The sequence below is a fragment of the Choloepus didactylus genome, chromosome 8 (assembly GCF_015220235.1).
Source record: "Choloepus didactylus isolate mChoDid1 chromosome 8, mChoDid1.pri, whole genome shotgun sequence".
NCBI classification, from domain to species: Eukaryota; Metazoa; Chordata; class Mammalia; order Pilosa; family Megalonychidae; genus Choloepus; species Choloepus didactylus.
This window is the reverse complement of record NC_051314.1, coordinates 104,598,001-104,618,958: the sequence shown is the minus strand read 5'-3', so window position 1 is coordinate 104,618,958 and position 20,958 is coordinate 104,598,001. Positions and strand designations below refer to the sequence as shown.

Below are 20,958 nucleotides of genomic sequence, written 5' to 3'. Positions count from 1 at the left end.
AATTGGAGTATGAGTTCTTATTCAGCTTCTTTAATAGTTGCTGTATGGAGTAGTGCTGACTTTCAGAGCTACGTAACTCTAACTCTTAATCTTAGGTGTCACACAGATACCCGATGTTCCAGGGAACTTCCAGGTTATGTACAAAGAGCACAGCATCTCAGAATTTAGAAATTCTGTAAAAACTCAGGAATAGATGTGACTGCTCTAAGAGCTTACAATCTAAGAACCTTTACAATAAGCCTTATTTGAACATTCTGTACTCCTTAATCATCAGTTGCCCAATCTCTGCCACTTTCTGTCCCCTGATAACCTATTCACTTGCATTCAATTCTGAGTTTGCTCATTATAGTTAGTTTATATTAGTGAGACCAACATTATTTGCCCTTTTGTTTCTGGCTTATTTCACTCAACATAATTCCTCAAGGTTCATTCACCTACTTGCATGCCATATGATTCAGTTCCTTCCTGCAGCCTGTCAATATTCCATTGTATGCATACACCACCGTTCTCCTTTCTGTTCTTCAGTCAGTATACCCTTAGGCCACCTCCATCCGTTGCAAATCGTGAATAATGCTGCCATAATCACCAGTGTTCAAATGCCTATTTTGTGTCCCTGCTTTCAGTTCTTCCAAGTCTGTCTAATACCGAGGTTGCAGAATCATGTGGCAACCCTGTGGAACCACCCTGTGGAACCACCACACTGCCCTCCAGAGGGGCTGCATCATTTTACTTCCCCACCAACAGTGAATAGGTGTATCTCTCTCTCCACATTTTCTCCAGCACTTTTATCTTTCTGTTTATTTTTTTTGAACAGTTTTATTCACACATCATAAAATCCATCCTAAGTGTATGATCAGTGATTTCCAGTATAGTCATATAGTTGTGCATTCACTGTCACAACCCAGCTTAGCCCTAGGACCAAGAACAAGCCAGGCATGGAGTTAGACGTGAGTTTAATAGGACTTACAGGAGATGATTTGTTCCATGACAGTGGTGGGCCAGGAAAGATGGAAGTTAGTACTCCACAAAAGCAGGGGGTATGGTTTATAAGGGTTAGGTTTATAAGGGTTAGGAAAAGGAGGGTGTGAGAACAGAGTCTGGCAGGGTCTTGTGACACAAGGGTGTGGAGGTTTGTTATCAGCAGTGATCAGGGGACGGGAGTTTCAATGCTTTGTTAACAATACATTTTTTCCTCCCCTGGGGAGGTCTGATGACTTTTAACCCAGTCAAGTAGGTGGCTACGTGAAATCACTATGGAGGGGAGGGGGCCCGATTTTTGGGCCCCCACGTTCGCCACCACAATGTATATGAGAACATTTCCATTTCTTCCACAAGGAAAGAAGAGGAGAAAAGAGAAGGAAAAAAAGAGAAAAAACAACAAGAATTCCATATCCCTCCCTTAAATCCCCCTTATTGACATTTAGTTTGGTATATTGCCTTTGTTACAATTATTTGAATGAACACTACAGTGTTACCATTAATCATAGATCCTAGTTTGCATTAATTTTATTTTTTCCATTTACCATCCCATTTTTACCACCTTGCAATGGTAACATTAGATAGTTCTCCCTCAATTAAAAACTTCCTTATATTTGTATACTTAATCACCATCATTGTCCACCCTAGGTTATACTATGTTATACAGTCCCAGTTTTTATCCCCTATCTTGCCTTCTGGTGTAATGCCCTTAACCTTCCTCTTTCAACCATACTCACATTCAACTTTGTTCATTATACTTAGAACATTGTGCAATCATCATAAAGTATTGTGCTATCCATTTAGGGATCTTTATAATCAATCCTATTGAACATTCTGTACTCCTTCAGCATCAAGTGCCCAAACTCTACCCACTTTCTGTCTCTTGATAACCTGTGTTCTCAACATTCACTCTGAGTTTGCTCATTATGGTTAGCTCATATTAGTGATACCATGCTGTATTTGTTCTTTTGTTTCTTGCTGATTTTGCTCAACATAATGTCCTAAGAGTCATCCACATTGTAGCATTGTCCTAGACTTTATTCTGTCTTACAGGTGTGTAATATTTCATCATGTGTATAGCAGTTTGTTTATCCACTTCTCTGTTGATGGGCATTTGGGCTGTTTCCATCTATTGGCAATCATGAATAATGCCACTATAAACATCAGTGTGCAGATGTCCATTTGTGTCCCTGTTTTCAAATTCTCTGGATAAATACCTAGTAATGGGATTGCTGGATCATATGGCAGTTCTATACTTAGCTTCCTCAGGAACCACCAAACTGCCCACCAGAACAGTTGCACCATTCTACATTCCCACCAAAAGTGAATGAGTTGACCTATTTCTTCACATCTTCTCCAGCATTTTCAGTTTTCTGTTTTTTTGATAATGGTCATTCTGGTAGGTATGAGATGATATCTTGTTGTGTGTGTGTGTGTGCGTGTGTTTTTTTTTCCTTTTTATTGAGATTGTTCAGATACCATAAAATTATCCAAAGATCCAAAGTGTACAATCCCTTCCCCCTGGGTACCCTCATACAGCTGTGCATCCATCACACTTAATTTTTGTTCAATTTTTAGAAACTTTTCATTACTCCAGACCAGAAATAAAGTGAAAGATGAAAAAGGAAAAAAAGAAAAGGAAACTCTAATCCTCCCCTATCCCTAACCAACCCCCCTCAATTGTTGACTCCTAGTATTGATATAGTACATTTGTTACTGTTTATGAAAAAATGTTGAAATACTACTAACTGTAGTATATAGTTTGTAATAGGTATATAGTTCTTCCCTGTATGCCCCTCTATTATTAACTTCTAATTGTATTGTCATACATTTGTTCTGGTTCATGGAAGTGATTTCTAGTATTTGTAGAGTAGATCATGGACATTGCCCACCATAGGATTCAGTTTTATACATTCCCATCTTTTGACCTCCAACTTTCCTTCTGGTGACATATATGACTCTGAGCTTCCCCTTTCCACTTCATTCACACACCATTCGGCGCTGTTGGTTGTTCTCACATCTTGCTACCAACACCCCTGTTCATTTCCAGACATTTAAGTTCATCCTAATTGAACATTCTGCTCATACTAAGCAACCACTCCCCATTCTTAAGCCTCGTCCTATATCTTGGTACCTTATATTTCATGTCTATGAGATTACATATTATAATTAGTTCCTATCAGTGAGACCCTGCAATAATTGTCCTTATGTGTCTGGCTTATTTCACTCAGTATATTGCCCTCGAGGTTTTGTCATCAACCCATTTTTTTTTAATATGGTTTTGTTCACTCACCATACATTCTATCCCAAGTAAATAATCGATGGTTCTCTGCATGGTCATACATTTATGTGTTCACCACCTTCACCATTATCTATATAAGAGCATCTACATTACTTCCACAAGGCAGGAGGGAGAGTCAAAGAAGGTAGAGAGGCAAAAGAAAGAGGAAAAAAAAATGACAGCTAGGAAGCAACAAAAGGAAAAATAACCTTAAATCAAAGTAGAATAAAGAATCAGACAATACCACCAATGTCAAGTGTCTAACATGCCTCCCCTATCCCCCCCTCTTATCTGCATTCACCTTGGTATATCGCCTTTGTTACATTAAAGGAAGCATAATACAATGATTCTATTAGTTACAGTCTGTAGTTTATGCTAATTGCATCCCTCCCCCAATGCCTCCCCATTTTTAACACCTTGCAAGGTTGACATTTGCTTGTTCTCCCTCGTAAAAGAACATATTTGTACATTTTATCACAATTGTTGAATACTCTAGATTTCACCAAGTTACACAGTCCCAGTCGTTATCTTTCCCCCTTTCTTGTGGTGTCTCACATGTTCCCCACCTTCCTCTCTCAACCGTATTCATACTTATCTTTGTTCAGTGTACTTACATTGTTGTGCTACCATCTCCCAAAATTGTGTTCCAAAGCACGCACTCCTGTCTTCTATCACCCTGTAGTGCTCCCTTTAGTATTTCCTGTAGGACAGGTGTCTTGTTCACAAAGTCTCTCATTGTCTGTTTGTCAGAAAATAGTTTGAGCTCTCCCTTATATTTGAAGGACAGCTTTGCTGGATATAGGATTCTTGGTTGGCAGTTTTTCTCTTTCAGTATCTTAAATATATCACACCACTTCCTTCTTGCCTCCATGGTTTCTGCTGAGAGATCCTCACAGTCTTATTAAGCTTCCTTTGTATGTAATGGATCGCTTTTCTCTTGCTGCTTTCAGGATTCTCTCTTTGTCTTTGACATTTGATAATCTGATTATTAAGTGTCTTGGCGCAGCCCTATTCATATCTCTTCTGTTTGGAGTACGCTGCACTTCTTGGATCTGTAATTTTATGTCTTTCATAAGAGATGGGAAATTTTCATTAATTATTTCCTCTATTATTGCTTCTGCCCCCTTTCCCTTCTCTTCTCCTTCTGGGACACCAATGATACGTACATTATTGTACTTTGTTTCATCCTTGAGTTCCCGGAGACGTTGCTCCTATTTTTTCATTCTTTTCTCCATCTGCTCCTTTGCGTGTAGGCTTTCAGGTGTTTTGTTCTCCAGTTCCTGAGTGTTTTCTTCTGCCTCTTGAGATCTGCTGTTGTATGTTTCCATTGTGTCTTTCATCTCTTGTGTTGTGCCTTTCATTTCCATAGATTCTACTAGTTGTTTTTTTGAACTTTTGATTTCTGCTGTATACATGCCCAGTGCTTCCTTTACAGCCTCTATCTCTTTTGCAATATCTTCTCTAAACTTTTTGAATTGATTTAGCATTAGTTGTTTAAATTCCTGTATCTCAGTTGAAGTGTACGTTTGTTCCTTTGACTGGGCCATAACTTTGTTTTTCTTAGTGTAGGTTGTAATTTTCTGTTGTCTAGGCATGGTTTCCTTGGTTATCCAAATCAGGTTTTCCCAGACCAGAACAGGCTCAGGTCCCAGAGGGAAGAAATATTCAGTATCTGGTTTCCCTGAGGGTGTGTCTTAGAAAATTGCTCCACCCTGTGATGCCTCAGGTCACTGTGCTTTTCTGCCCAGTAGGTGACGCCTGTTAGCCTATAATTCTTGACTGGTGTGAGGAGGTATGGCCATGTTCCCCCAGGCTCTGGGGTCTGGTTCTTAATGGAAAGGGCCCCACCTCTTTCCTCCTAGAGAAGACAGACCCCTCAGGTGGAGGTCATTAGCATTTCAGTGGTCTCTCTCTCTGCTTTTGCTGTCTCCACCCTTCCCTGAGTCACGGCTCTGGAAACTGAAAATGACTGGGGCTTTTTCCACTGAGCCAAAAAAGAAACAGATATTCCCCTTCAGACCCAGTCCAAGGTGACCCTCCGGCTCTTCCAGGTCAGTCGTCACCCAAAGCCTCTGTCTGTTTTTTGGGGATGCGTACCTGTAGTGAGCAGTTCACACTCGCTACTTAAAATCCCAGTTGGAGCTCAGCTGAGCTATATTTGCTTGCTGGGAGAGAGCTTCTCTCTGGCACCACGAGGCTTTGCAGCTTGGGCTATGGGGGAGGAGGTCTTGCGACTTGGTTCTGCAGGTTTTACTTACAGGTTTTATGCTGTGTTCTCAGGCATTCCTCCCAATTCAGGTTGGTGTATGATGAGTGGATGGTCTCATTTGTCCCACCGCAGTTATTCTGGATTATTTACTAGTTGTTTCTGGTTTTTTGTAGTTGTTCCAGGGGGACTACTTAGCTTCCACTCCTCTCTATGCCGCCATCTTGCCTGAGTCTGCTCGTTGTGGTTTTGACTTGCATTTCCTAATCACTGATAAGGTTGGGCATCTTTTCATGTTTTTGAGCAATTTGTGTTTCCTCTTCAGAAAAGTATATGTATTTTGCTCGTTTTTTAATAGGGTGGTTTGTCTTTTTGCTGTTGAGTTGTATAATCTTTATATATTTGGTATTACACCCTTATCTGATAGGCGGTTTCCAAATATTTTCTCCCATTGTGTTGGCTGCCTTTTTACTTTCCTGACAAAGTCCTTTGATGCACAAAATATTCACTTTTGAGGAGATCCCATTTAGCTGTTTCTTCTTCCACTGCTTTTGCTTTGGTGTGTAAGGTCTAGGAAACCACTTCCTATTACGGGACTTTAAGATATTTCCCTACATTTTCTCCTAAAGTTTTATGGTCTTCGCTCTAATGTTTAGGTCTTTGATAGATTTTTTTTTGTTAATTTTTGTATAAAGTGTGAGATAGGGGTACTCTTTCATTCTTCTGGATATGGAGCTCCCATTCTCCAAGCACTGTTTGTTGAAGACGCTGCTTTGTCCCAGTTGAGTTGACTTGACTGCCTTATCAAAGATCAGTTGTCCATAGATGAGAGGTGTATTTCTGAACACTCAATTCAATTCTTTTGGTTAGTATACTTACCTTTATGCCAGTACCGTGCTCTTTTGACCACTGTAGCTTTGTAATATGCTTTTTTAAAAATATAATTTTATTGAGATATATTTGCATGCCAGATAATCATCCAAAGTATACAATCAGTGGTTCATGGTATCATCATATAGCTGTGCATTCATCACCACAATCAATTTTTTAATCCATTTTTATTGATATATATTCACATACCATACAGTCATCCACAGTGTACAATCAGTTGTTCACGGTACCATCATAGAGTTGTACATTTATCACCACAATCAATTTTTGAACATTTTCATTGCTCCAAATAAAATCAAATAAGAATAAAAATAAAAAAAGAACATCAAAAAACATTCTATGCCCTTACCCCTCCATATGTATTTTTTTTTTTTTTTTTTTTTTTTGTCTTTATATTCTTACTCATCTGTCCATGCACTGGATAGAGTGTCATTTGCAAGGTGTATGCAATTATACTATGACACCATAATAGCTGTATAGTTATACAGTCATCATCAAGAACCAGGACTACTGTGTTACAGTTCAGTGGTTTTGGGTATTTCCTTCTAGCTATTCTAATACACTAAAAATTAAAAAGGGATAACTATATAATGCATAAGAATAACCATCAGAATGACTTCTCTACTCTGAAATCTCTCAGCCACTGAAACTTTATTTTGTTTCATTTCTCTTCCCCCTTTTGGTTCAAGTTGGCTTTCTCAACCCCATGATGCCAGGGCCAAGCTCATCCCTGGGAGTCATATCCCATGTAAGGGGGATGGGCAGTGAGTTTACCTGCAGAGTTGGCTTAGAGAGAGAGGCCATATCTGAGAACAAAAGAGGTTCCTTGGAGGTGACTCTTAGGCTTAATTGCAAGTAGGTTAGCTTCTCCTTTGCAGGAATAAGTTTCTTAAGGGCAAGAAGCCCCAATATTGAGGGCTTGGCCTGTTAAATTGGTAGTCCCTAATGCTTGCAAGAATACCAGGAATTCCTCAGGTGGGGAAGTTTAGTATTTCCACAAGTTTCTCCAGTCCCTCAAGGGGGCTTTGCAAATACTTTTTTATTCTCTGCCCAAATTGCTCTGTGATGTATCAGGGCATCACACTAACCTGTACAGACCAGCAAGATTTTACTCCCTATTCAAGGTTTTGTGTAATTATGATGTTTGAATAAACTGACCATACAAGTTAAATTATCTAGTGTGCTACAGAAAATATAAATTTTTTCCAAGTAAACATCTCTTCCTTTGGTGTTGCACAGAAGTTGAGGTTTTAAAACATAGTCAATACCATCCTTTACACTTTGGTCTGATTTGCCTTAGTCCTAACTGGATCAGCTTCATTCATATCTCTAATTGAAATCTGATGTCTTTTTTAGCTTTTTTAACAGTTGCTGTATGTGATATTGCTGACTTTCATAGCTGCAGAACTGTAGTCTGAGTCTCATGTGTCACACAGATACCCAAAGTTCCAGGGAATGACCAGCTTCTACACAAAGAGTTCAGCATCCCAGAATTTAGAAATAACCATAGCAATTCAGTAATAGATGTGAGTGCTGTACAATCTAGGAACATTTACAATAAGCCTTCCCCTGATAACCTATGCTCTCAAATTCAATTCTCAGTTTGCACATTATAGTTGGTCCATATTTGTGAGGTGTTATAATATTTGGCTTTCTGTTTCTGGCTTACTTCACTCAGCATACTTTTCTCAAGGTTCATTCACCTAATTACATACCTCACTGTAACATGCTTTAATGTCAGGTAGTGTGAGCCCTTCCACTTCATTCTTCTTTCTAAAGATATTTTTTAACTGTTTGGGACACCCTTCCAAATAAATTTGATTATTGGTTTTTCTTTTTATGCAAAGGAAGTTGTTGGGATTTAATTGGTATTGCCTTGAATTTATAAATCAATTTGTGTAGAATTGACATCTTAACCATAGTTAATCTTCCAATCCGTGAATATCTAATATCTACAGTGAATATCTACAAGATGTTGAAGCAGGTACACCCCGATGTTGGCATCTCTTCCAAGGCCATGAGCATCATGAACTCATTTGTGAATGATGTGTTTGAGCGGCTAACTGGAGAGGCTGCCTGGCTGGCCCAGAACTCCGGCAGAACCACACTGAGTTCCTGGGAAGTCCAGACAGCTGTACGTGTGCTGCTACCTGGGGAGCTGGCCAAGCATGCTGTGTCCGAGCGGACCAAGGCTGTCACCACGTATGTCAACTCAAAGTGATGTCGCTTTAACATAAATAAAGGGTGAACTGCTAAAAAAAAAAAAAAATAATCAGTGTGTCCTTCCATTTATTTAGGTCTTCCTTGATTTCTTTAATGTCAGTTTGGATGTATTATGTCCCCCAAAACGCCATGTTCTTTGTTGGAATCTTGTGGGGCAGATTTGTTAGTGTTGATTAGATTGGAATCCTTGATTGAAGGTTTCCATGGGGATGTGACTCAGTCATCTGTGGGCGAGACCTTTGATTGGATAATTTCCATGGAGCTGTTATCCTGCCCATTCAGGGCGGGTCTTAGTTGAATATCTGGAGTCTTATAAAAGAGTTTACAGACAGAAGGAGGTGCTGCAGCCAAGAGAGACACTTTGAAGAATGCACAGGAGCTAAGAGTGGGGCTGGAACACAACCTGGGATCAGCATACGCCAGCCACGTGCCTTACCAGCTAACAGGTTTTCTCGATGCCATTGGCCTTTCTTTGGTGAAGGGATACTTGTGGTGATGCCTTCATTTGGACATTTTCATGGCTTTCAGACTGCAACTTTTTAACAAATAAACCCCCTTTGTAAAAGTCCATTTCTGGTATTTTGCATAATGGCAGCATTAGCAAACCAGAACAGCAATGTTTTGTAGTTTTCTATGTATAGGTCTTTTATGTCATTGGTTAAACTTATTCTTAAACATTTGATTCTTTTGGTTACTATTGAAAATGGCATTTTTTTTTTCTAGATTTCCTCCTCAGATTGCTCATTACTAGTATATAGAAACATTACTGGTTTTTGTGTGTTGATCTTGTATCCTACCACTTTGCTGTTCTCGTTTATTAGTTGTAGGAATTTTGTTGTAGATTTTTTTTTTTGGATTTTGTACTTAAAGAATCTTGTCATCTGCAAACAGTGAAAATTTTACTTCTTCCTTTCCAATGTGAGGCTTCTTAGGTTCTTTTTCTTCCTAATTGCTCCGGTTAGAACTTCCAGCACATTGTTGAATACTAATGGTGACAGTGGGTGTCCTTGTCTTGTTCTTGATCTTAAAGGGAAAGCTTTCATTCTTTCCCCATTGAGTATAATGTTAGCTGCAGGTTTTTTATATATTCCCTTTACCATGTTGAGGAAATTTCTTCCTTTCCTATCCATTGACATGTTTTCAACAAGAAAGGGTGTTGAATTTTGTCAGTTCCCTTTTCTGCATCAATTGAGATGATCATGTATTTTTTTTCTCCTTTGATTTATTGATGTGATGTACTACATTAATTGATTTTCTTCTGTTGAAACACCCTTGCGTACCTGGAATAAAAACCTACTCAGTCATGGTGTATAATTATTTTAATGTGCTGCTGGATTCAATTTGCAAGTATTTTCTGGATTTTTGCATCAATATTTGTTAAAGAGATTTTTCTATAATTTTTCTTTTCTGGTAGTATCTTTGTCTGTCTTTGGTATTAAAGTGCTGTTGGCTTCAGAGAATGAGTTAGGTGGCTTTCCTTCCTCTTCAATTTTTTGGAAGAGTTTGAGGAGGATTGGTACTAATTCTTTCTTGAATCCTTGGTAGAATTAACATGTGAAGCAATCCAGTCCTAGACTTTCTTTTTGGGAGTTTTTTGGTAACTGATTCAGTTTCTTTACTTGTGATTGGTTTGTTGAGGTCTTCTATTTCTTCTTGAGTCAGTGTTGGTTGTTCATGCTTTTCTAGGAAGGTGTCCATTTCATCCATGTTGTCTAGTTTATTAGCATATAGTTGCTCATAGTATCGTCTCATTGTCTTCTTTATGTCTTTTGGGGTCAGTAATGTCCCCCCTCCGATTTCTGATTTTATTTATTTGCATCCTCTCCCTTTTTTCCTTTGTCAACCTAGCTTACGGTCCATCAATATTATCCATTTTCTCAAAGAACCAACTTTTGGTTTTGTTGATTCTCTCTATTGTTTTCATGTCCTCCATTTCATTTATTTCCGGGGGAAATTTCAAGTTCCAGGGACTGAACAGGTTATACACGAACAGCTTAGCATCCCAGAATTTTTAAATAACCATTGCAATTCATGAATAGATGTTGCTGGTGTAAGGGCTTACAATCTAGGAACCTTTACATTAAGCCTTCCCCTGATAACCTGTGCTCTCAAATTCAATTCTCAGAGTTTGTACATTATAGTTAGTCCATATTAGTGAAGCGTTATAATGTTTGTCTTTTCATTTCTGGCTTATTTCACTCAACATACTCAAGGTACAGTCTCCTAGTTGCATACCTCACAACTTCATTTCTTCTTGCCACCAGTCAGTATTCCAGTGTATGCATACACTGCAGTTGACTGTTCCATTTCTCAGTTGATGTACCCTTAGGCTGCCCCCATCCATAGAAAATCATGTATACTGCCACTGTAAACACCAGTGTGTGAATGTCCATTTGTGTCCTTGCTCTCAGTTCTTCCAAATGTATAACCAATAACAGGTTTTCAGGACTGTATGGCAGCCCGATAGTTGGCTTCCTGTGGAGCCACCACACAGCCCTCTAGATGGGCTGTACTATTCTACTTCCTGACCAACAGTGGATAGGTACATCCCTCTCTCCACATTTTCTCCAGCACTTGTATATTTCTGTGTATTTTCTAGACAGTTTTCTTCACATCCCATACAATCCATTGTAAGTAAATAATCAGTGATTCATGGTATAATCACATAGGTATGCATTCATCACAGTCTATATGAGTACATTTCCATTTCTTCCACAAAGGAAGAGGAGAAAAAACAAATGAAGGAAAAAAAATAAAAAACCCGAAAAGGTCAGACAAAAAGAACAGCACCGGGGATCCCTAACACTCCCTAATATCTCCATCTTATAGTCATTTAGCTTTAGTATATTGCCTTTGTTAAATTTTATGGAAGCACATTACAATATTACTTTTATCCGTAGACTCCAGTTTGCATTGTTTCTATTTTTTCCCCTATACCATCCAATTTTCAACACCTTGGAACGTTGGCATTCAACATTCGATTTTAATGTTCTCCCTTAAAAACATTCTTAAATTTGTACATTTAATTACCATCATTGTCCAGTGTAGGTTTCCCTAAGTTATATAATCCATCTTTATCTTTTGTCTTTCCTTGTGGTGTCATACATGCCCCTAGCCTTCCTCTTTCAACCATACTCATACTCATCCTTGCTCAGAGTACTTACAGTATTGTGCTCCCATCACACAGTATTCTGCTATCCATTTCTGGATCTATAGAATCAATCCTGTTGAACCTTCTATACTCCTTCAGCATCCAGTGCCTAGTCTTTTTATCTCCTGATAACCTGTGTTCTCAACTTTAACTTGCAATGTTTGTTCATTAATGTTAGTTCATATTAGCGAGGCCATACAGTATTTTCCTTTGTTTCTGGCTAATTTCACTCAACGTAACGTATACTGTGGATTATTTTTTCTTTTGGATTTTATATGTCATATCTTTTGTTTTTTCTCTTTCTCACTTTTTACTGTTACTGATAGTCATCATTTCTACACTCTTTTCCAGACCTCTCTCTCCTGTCTTTTCCTATCTACCTTTAGAACTCCCTTTAGTATTTCTTGTAGAGCAGGTCTCTTGTTCACAAACTCTCTTAGTGTCTGTTTGTCTGAAAATATTTTAAACTCTCCCTCATTTTTCAAGGACAGTTTTGCTGGATATAGGATTCTCAGTTGGCAGTTTTTCTCTTTCAGTATCATGAATATATCATATGACTACCTTCTCACCTCCATGGTTTCTGCTGAGAAATCCACACAAAGTCTTATTGAGCTTTCCTTCTATGTGTTAGATCGCTTTTTCTCATGCTGCTTTCAGAATTCTCTGTATTTGACATTTGACAGCATGGTTAGTAAGTGTCTTGGAGTAGGTCTATTTGGATCAATTCTTTTGGGGCTCCCTGTGCTTCTTGGATCTGTAATTTTATGTATTTTGTAAGAATTTGTAAATTTTCAGTGATAATAATTTCCTCCATTATTCTTTGTGCCCCCTTTCCCTTCTCTTCTTCTTGGACACCTATAACATGTATATTTGTAGGCTTTATTTTGTCTTATAAATTCCCTGTGAGACCCTGTTCATATTTTTCCATTCTTTTCCCTATCTGTTGTTTGATGTGTAGGATTTCAGATGTTTTGTCCTCTAGTTCACTAATCCTTTCTTCTGCCTCTTGAATTCTGCTGTTTTATGTCTTCATTGTCTTTTTCATCTCTTCTGTGGTGCCTATCTTTCCCATATATTCTTCCATGTGTTTTTAGGCATTTGAGTTCTTCTTTATCATCATCCAGTGTCTTCTTTATATCATTCTTCCGTTTTGCCATGTTTTCTTTCAACTTGTTGATTTGATTTAGATTTGTTTGAACATGTTTAATTAATTTTGTCAACTCCTGTATCTCATTCGGAGTGTTAGTTTGTTCCTTTGAATGGACCTTATCTTTGTGCTTCCTTGTATGACTTGTGATTTTTTACTGTTGTCTTGGCATGTGATTTCCTTGATTTGTTTATTCTGGAGGTTATTCTGTCTCTTTTACGTAGGGTTTTCTTATTGGCTGGCTTTGTTTTCTATTATTTGAAATTCAGTTCAGTTTATTCTCTAGTTGTAGTATAGCTTTTGTTTAACTGATCAAAATTTTTCTGCTGTTGTTTATGTGGTTCTTGCCCTGCCTGTATGGAAATTTTTCTTGGGGATTGTATCTCCGGATAGGATTGACCCCAATCAGATTTTCCCAGACACTACTTGCTCAGAACTCAGGAAGAGTTTGTAATCAGTATGAAGAGTCCCTGGGGATGAGACCCAGCAGGTTGCTAGTCTTTCCTGTGAAGCGTCTTGATTCTGTGCTTTTCCTGTCCTGCCCAGCATATTGTGTTCCTCATCCCACTGCTCCCCACTAGTGTCAAGTGGTATGGTGTCTTTAATTTCAGCAGTCCCTGTCCCTGCCATTAGTGTGGTTGAGACAGAGCCTGAGGCAGAGGGTAGGCTTAAATTGTTTCTGTTTTCTAGCCCCTGGTGCCTCAGTTCTCTGAATGAGAGCCGCCACTTTTGCTGGGCCCTGCTTCCCCTTTCTTGGGGGCATTTACCCACTTCAGGGAATTATCTCCTTCATCTGACTAGTTACTTTGTTTCTCAGATATTCCTTAACTCTGCCCTTGCCTGTGGCAATGCTGACAATTGTAAAAGTCTGCTGCTTTCTTCATGCTAAAGAGTAATTTAAAAAAAAAAATTCTTTTCGGAGTTTGTTCCCAGCCTCCCAGTTTGCCAGTCACGATCCAGAACTGGTATCTGGTTCTGTGTGCCTCTTTTCTTGGGGCACAACTGTTTTCTAATAATCTGCATGCAGTGAACTCCAAACACCTCTTTTTTCTCTCTTTCTGTCAGCCCTGTGTCCTCTCTGCTGCAGAGAAAGAAATCTGAGTTCCTTTCATGCTTTCTCCGGGTTTATTTGTGCTTGGAGCTTGTATTCTGCAGTCTGAATTTGTTAATTAAATTCACAGTTGGTTTAGCTATCTTCCCTTGCTTCTAGTAGAAACTACTTCTTTTTCCCACTAGGAAGTGATTCCTGACCAGCCTGCTGTGCTAGTGAGTGAGAAGCACAAGTCTCTACAGATTGGGAGACTGACTTACATTTCTGAGTTGTGATCTCACCCCTTTCCCCCTTCCAGACTGGCATATGATGTGTGTCGGTTCATGGAAGTCCCCCAACCAGTTGTTTCAGACTCCTGGCTGTTTACTAGCTGCCAGTCATGATTTCTAAAATATTTTTTCTGTTCCTTCATTTCTTCTCCTCTAGAACTCCCATTTTGCATATATTTATATGCTTGGTAGTGTCCTACAGGTCTCTGAGGCCCTGCTCATTTTTCTTCATTTTTTCTTCTTTCTTTTCCTCAGAATAATTAATCTTAATCGAGGAAGCCCAGCCAGTAGATTTAGTATTCATTCCTTCATTCATTTGTTGAGTGAACTGAGTATATTTATTGAATGTATAATACACTGTTTTAGACATATCATAAAGATACAGAGGCTTTAGAATAGAGTACTTAAGGAAGAATTTAAGAGCCATGAGACAAAAGGTTTAAGAAACTACAATAATAGAAAGTTTAAACTTAGAAAGGAGAGATTATTGATAGCCCGAGAGAATTAAGACAGGTTGGGATACTAGGAATTTCAGTAAGGGTGAATTGCAGTTTCATTGGGAGAGATAGTGTTATAAATAGGAGGATACAAAGTTACATCAAGAAAGTGAAATTTCAGAGGTCATTGGTATTGAAGCTTTGGTTCTAACTGTATCACAAATGTAACCACAGTGACTAACTATGTTGACCCAATTGTTGCAGTTATAGTATACACTATTTTAAGAGTACCAGTCACCACACTGAACACTTTTCAAACATTTAAGTTTTATGAATTTTTTTATTGATGGGAAATTTACATAACATAGAATTAACCATATTAAAGTGTACATTTCAGTGTACTCTCAGTATTTTTGTAATGTTAGGTGCTGTTTTAGGTATTTACTACATTCCCAGTGTTGTGCAGCCATCACTTCTGTCCAGCTCTAAAACATTTTTATCATTCCAGAACAAAACCCTGTACTCATTAAACAGTCACTCCCTAGTTCTCTCTCCTCCAAGTCCCTGGCAATCACCAATGTGCTTTCTGTCTCTGGAGTCACCTGTTCTGGATATTTCATATAAATGGAATCATACAACACCTGACCTTTTGTTTCTGGCCTCTTGCACTTACCATAATGTTTTCAGGGTTCGTAAATGTATCGTGTGTCAAAACTCCATTCCTTTTTATTGCTGAATAATATTCCATAATATGATTATTTTACATTTTTTTCACGTTCACCCACTAATAGATGTTTTTTTTTCTACCTGTTTGCTGCTATGAACATAACTGTACAAGTATTTGTGTGAGTACTTATTTGCAGTTCTTTTGAATATATATCACTGGAAGTGGAATTGCTGGGTCATATGGTAATTCTTCGCTTAACCTTTTGAGGAACCACCAATCTGTTCCACACCGACTCACTACTTTCCCACTTGCAATGTATAAGAGTTCCAGTTTCTCCTCATCCTTGTCAACACTTGTTATTTTCCCTGTTTTTTTTGGTTGGAGCATCCTAGTGGGTGTGAAGTGGCACCTTATTGCGATTTTGATTTGCATTTCTCTAGTGCCTAACTGAAGTTGAGCATCTTTTCATGTGCTTGTTGGCCATTTGTATGTCTCATTTTTGGAGAAATGCCTATTCAGGTGCTTTGCCCGTTTTTTTTTTTTTTTTTTTTTTTTAATTGGATTGATTGTCTGATGTTGTGACTTGTAAGAATTCTTTATGTATTCTGAATTCTAGAGCCTTATCAGTTGTATGACTTTTCTCCCATTCCATTGGGTGTCTTTTCTCTTTCTTGGTAATGTCCCGTGATGCACAAAAGTTTTTAATTTTGATGAAGTCTAATTTAACCATTTTTCTTTTATTGCTTTTGCTTTTGGTGTCGTATCTTAGAACCCATTGCTAAATCCAAAGTTGTGAAGATTTACCCCTAAGTTTTCTTTTTAAAAGTTGTATCATTTTAGTTCTTATGATTAGGTTATTGGTTCCTTTTTGAGTTAATTTTTGTAAATGTGAGGTAGACTTTTTCACTAAAGTTTTTAGTTAAATATTTCAAGCATATAGGTAATAATTCTCTACCTTTTAAGATACTTATATAGTGTTAATGTTTCCTTGGCACTGTTCAAAGGCTTTACAAATAATAGCAAATTTAATTAATATCCAATATAGTTACCACTCATTTTTTCTAATTTTAACATTTTCCTCTTTGCTTCATATTTTTTAAAGGAGTAATAGAAAATTACTGATATACTGTAAGCCCTGGAACTCACCTCCTTCTCCCCATCGTGAGAGATTAGCACTATTATGAAGTTGTAGTTCATCATTTCCATACGTTTTTCTACATTTACTGAGGGTGTGTATTCATAAAAAAGTATGTGGTGGCGTTTAACTTTTTAAAAAACTTCATGTAAATGGTGTCATATTTTATGTATCTTTCTGCTATTTCTGTTCATTCAACAATGTTTATGAAATTTATCCATGTTGATACATATAACTCTAGTTTATCTGTATTCATTGCTTTATTGTGTTATATGACTATTCTATTATTTATCAATCCATTTTCCTGTAGTTGTTGCTATTTTTTTTTTGCTGTTTTAAATTGTGTGTCAATGAACTTTCTTGTACAGCTTCTCTTCTACACATGAGAGAATATCTCCAGCATCTGTAATACTAGAAAATTTGTTGATTTTAGGGTAAGAACATCTTCAAATTAGATATCATAAAATTATTCTCCAAAGTGATTACACCAGTTTTTACTCTCAGTATCTCAGTGTGTGGCTCCTCATCTTTGCCAACACTTGGTGTTATTGCTTTTGTAGATCTTGCTAATTAACATATCCCTGATTAACAGTGAAAGTGAACATTTTCTTGTCTATTCATTGGTCACTTGGAGAATTCAGTGTATTGCCAGTTCATATACCTGTGCTTTTTTAGTGGGTTTTTGAAAGAGAATGGTAGTAGACAAGGATGTTAAATCTTCCATGTTTAATTGGAAGTGTCTCCTACTCAATCTTTAGGTCTTTACTTAAGGCTTCTTCCTGAGGAAAACCTTGCCTGACCTCCCTGAGTAGTTCAGATTTCTTTTTTTTTTTTTTTTCTCTTAATCTTTGCAATATTTATTGTGGTTGATGCACTTACACATTTGCTTATGTGATTATATGATTAATATATCTCTCCTTGCCAGATTTTAAGTTCCATGAGGGCACGGGTCGTATGTGTTTTTACTTGCCATTTTATCTGTAGCATCTAGCAGGTGCCGTGAGCATCATAGATGTTAATATTTTTTTGCGTGAATGAATAAAAGGGAAAATGAAGGATGAGTTAGGGGAGCTGATATAAGGAGGTATATCAAACAAGGACCTAAGGCATCTGAGGGATAAAGAAGTAAGGATTTGCTTGGGATTTCAACACTTTTAACTTTGTAGTTTATATTATATGTACTACATAAAAATATATTTTCTTATTTACTCCAGCATAATGGTTTTATTTGTCAATGTATTCTTCACTAGCACATAGTGGGTTTTTATTAAATAATGATTGAATGAATGAAAATCAGATCTTTGACTGACTTATAGATTTTTTAACTTGTTGCTCCAAACCTTGGATTGTTGATAGAATATGATTCTGTATGTTGGTTATGAAGTATTTAGGTTTTCCCAGATCTTATTTGTTGTCTTTGAATCTCAAATGTGTCTGTTGTAGACAGCAGGTAGTTGATTCATGCTTTTTTATCCTGTCAATCTCTGACTCTCATTGGAGTGTTTAACCCAGTTATATTTAATGCAGTTATTGATAAGGTAGGACTTATGTGATCTGTTTTGCTGTTTGTTTTCTATGTCTTATATCATTTTTTTGTTCCTTAATTTCTCCATTATTGTTTGTATTAAGTAGATATTTTCTAGTGTAACATTTTAATTTTCTTTTCATTCCTTTTACTAGAAACATTTGGAGTTGTTTTCTTAGTGGTTGCACTGGGTATTACAGTTAACAATTTATAGCAACCTAGACTGGATTAATACCAATTTAATTTCAATAGTTTATAAAAATATTGCTCTTATGTAGCGCCATTCCCTGTCCTTTGTGCTATTGTTGTCAAACAGATTTCATCATCCTATACTGTAGGCTTATCAATACAGATTTATAAATCTTGCTTTATGCATTTGTCTTTTATTTTATTTTATTTTTTTTAATCTTCATTTTATTGAGATATATTCACATACCACGCAGTCATACAAAACAAATCGTACTTTCGATTGTTTACAGTACCATTACATAGTGGTACATTCATCACCCAAATCAATCCTTGACACCTTCATTAGCACACACACAAAAATAACAAGAATAATAATTAGAGTGAAAAAGAGCAATTGAAGTAAAAAAGAACACTGGGTACCTTTGTCTGTTTGTTTCCTTCCCCTATTTTTCTACTCATCCATCCATAAACTAGACAAAGTGGCGTGTGGTCCTTATGGCTTTCCCAAAACCATTGTCACCCCTCATAAGCTACATTTTTATACAACTGTCTTCGAGATTCATGGGTTCTGGGTTGTAGTTTGATAGTTTCAGGTATCCACCACCAGCTACCCCAATTCTTTAGAACCTAAAAAGGGTTGTCTAAAGTGTGCATAAGAGTGCCCACCAGAGTGACCTCTCGGCTCCTTTTGGAATCTCTCTGCCACTGAAGCTTATTTCATTTCCTTTCACATCCCCCTTTTGGTCAAGAAGATGTTCTCCGTCCCACGATGCCAAGTCTACATTCCTCCCCGGGAGTCATATTCCACGTTGCCAGGGAGATTCACTCCCCTGGGTGTCTGATCCCACGTAGGGGGGAGGGCAGTGATTTCACCTTTCAAGTTGGCTTAGCTAGAGAGAGAGGGCCACATCTGAGCAACAAAGAGGCATTCGGGAGGAGGCTCTGAGGCACAACCATAGGGAAGCCTAGACTCTCCTTTGCAGCAACCGTCTTCCCAAGGGTAAAACCTGTGGTAGAGGGCTCAACCCATCAAACCGCCAGTCCCCTATGTCTGTGGTCATGTTAGCAACCATGGAGGTGGGGTAGGCCAATACCCCTGCATTCTCCACAGGCTCCTCAAGGGGGCACTACATCTTTTTTTTTTTCCTTGTTTTTCTTTTCTTTTTTTTTTTTTTTTTTAACTTTCCCTTCTTTTTTAAATCAACTGTATGAAAAAAAAGTTAAAAAGAAAACAGACATACAATAAAAGAACAGTTCAAAGAGACCATAACAAGGGAGTAAGAAAAAGACAACTAACCTAAGATAACTGCTTTACTTCCAACATGTTCCTACTTTACCCCAAGAAAGTTACCTAATATAGCAACATTTCTGTGAACTTGCTCCTACTATATCCATCAGAAATTAACAGACCATAGTCATTCCTGGGCATCCCCAGAACATTAAATAGGTTATCTGTTCTTCTTGGATTATTGTTCCCCCTTCCTTAATTGCTCTCTATTGCTAGTTCCCCTACATTCTACATTATAAACCATTTCTTTTACATTTTTCAAAGTTCACATTAGTGGTAGCATATAATATTTCTCTTTTTGTGCCTGGCTTATTTCGCTCAGCATTATGTCTTCAAGGTTCATCCATGTTGTCATATGTTTCACGAGATCGTTCCTTCTTACTGCCGCGTAGTATTCCATCGTGTGTATATACCACATTTTATTTATCCACTCATCTGTTGAAGGACATTTGGGTTGTTTCCATCTCTTGGCAATTGTGAATAATGCTGCTATGAACATTGGCGTGCAGATATCTGTTCGTGTCACTGCTTTCCGATCTTCCGGGTATATACCGAGAAGTGCAATCGCTGGATCGAATGGTAACTCTATATCTAGTTTTCTAAGGAACTGCCAGACTGACTTCCAGAGTGGCTGAACCATTATACAGTCCCACCAACAATGAATAAGAGTTCCAATTTCTCCACATCCCCTCCAGCATTTGTAGTTTCCTGTTTGTTTAATGGCAGCCATTCTAACCGGTGTTAGATGGTATCTTATTGTGGTCTTAATTTGCATCTCTCTAATTGCTAGTGAAGCTGAACATTTTTTCATGTGTTTCTTGGCCATTTGTATTTCCTCTTCAGAGAACTGTCTTTTCATATCTTTTGCCCATTTTATAAATGAGCCGACTGTACTATTGTCATTGAGTTGTAGGATTTCTTTATATATGCAAGATATCAGTCTTTTGTCAGATACATGGTTTCCAAAAATTTTTTCCATTGAGTTGGCTGCCTTTTCACCTTTTTGACAAATTCCTTTGAGGTACAGAAGCTTTTAAGTTTGAGGAGTTCCCATTTATCTATTTTTTCTTTTGTTGCTTGTGCTTTGGTTATAAGTCTAGGAAGTGACCTTCTCAATCAAGGTCTTGAAGATGTTTCCCGACATTATCTTCTAGGAGTTTTATGGTACTGTCTCCTATATTGAGGTCTTTAATCCATTTTGAGTTAATTTTTGTGTAGGGTGTGAGGTAGGGGTCCTCTTTCATTCTTTTGGATATGGATATCCAGTTCTCCCAGCCCCATTTGTTGAAGACTAATGTCCCAGTTTAGTGGTTTTGGGGGCCTTATCAAAGATCAGTTGACTGTAGATCTGGGGGTCTGTCTCCAAATTCTCAACTGGATTCCGTTGATCAGTATGTCTATCTTTGTGCCAGTACCATGCTATTTGTCTACTGTGGCTTTATAATAAGCTTCAAAGTCAGGGAGTGTAAGTCCTCCCACTTTGTTTTTTCTTTTTTAGAATGTTTTTAGCAATTTGAGGC

General features: G+C 37.8%; 1 protein-coding gene across 3 annotated transcripts in view; it reads left to right on the top strand.

The window, feature by feature from the left end:
- CCDC91 (coiled-coil domain containing 91) overlaps positions 1-20,958 on the top strand; it is a 516,404-nt gene that overhangs the window by 16,724 nt on the left and 478,722 nt on the right. The window lies entirely within an intron of this gene.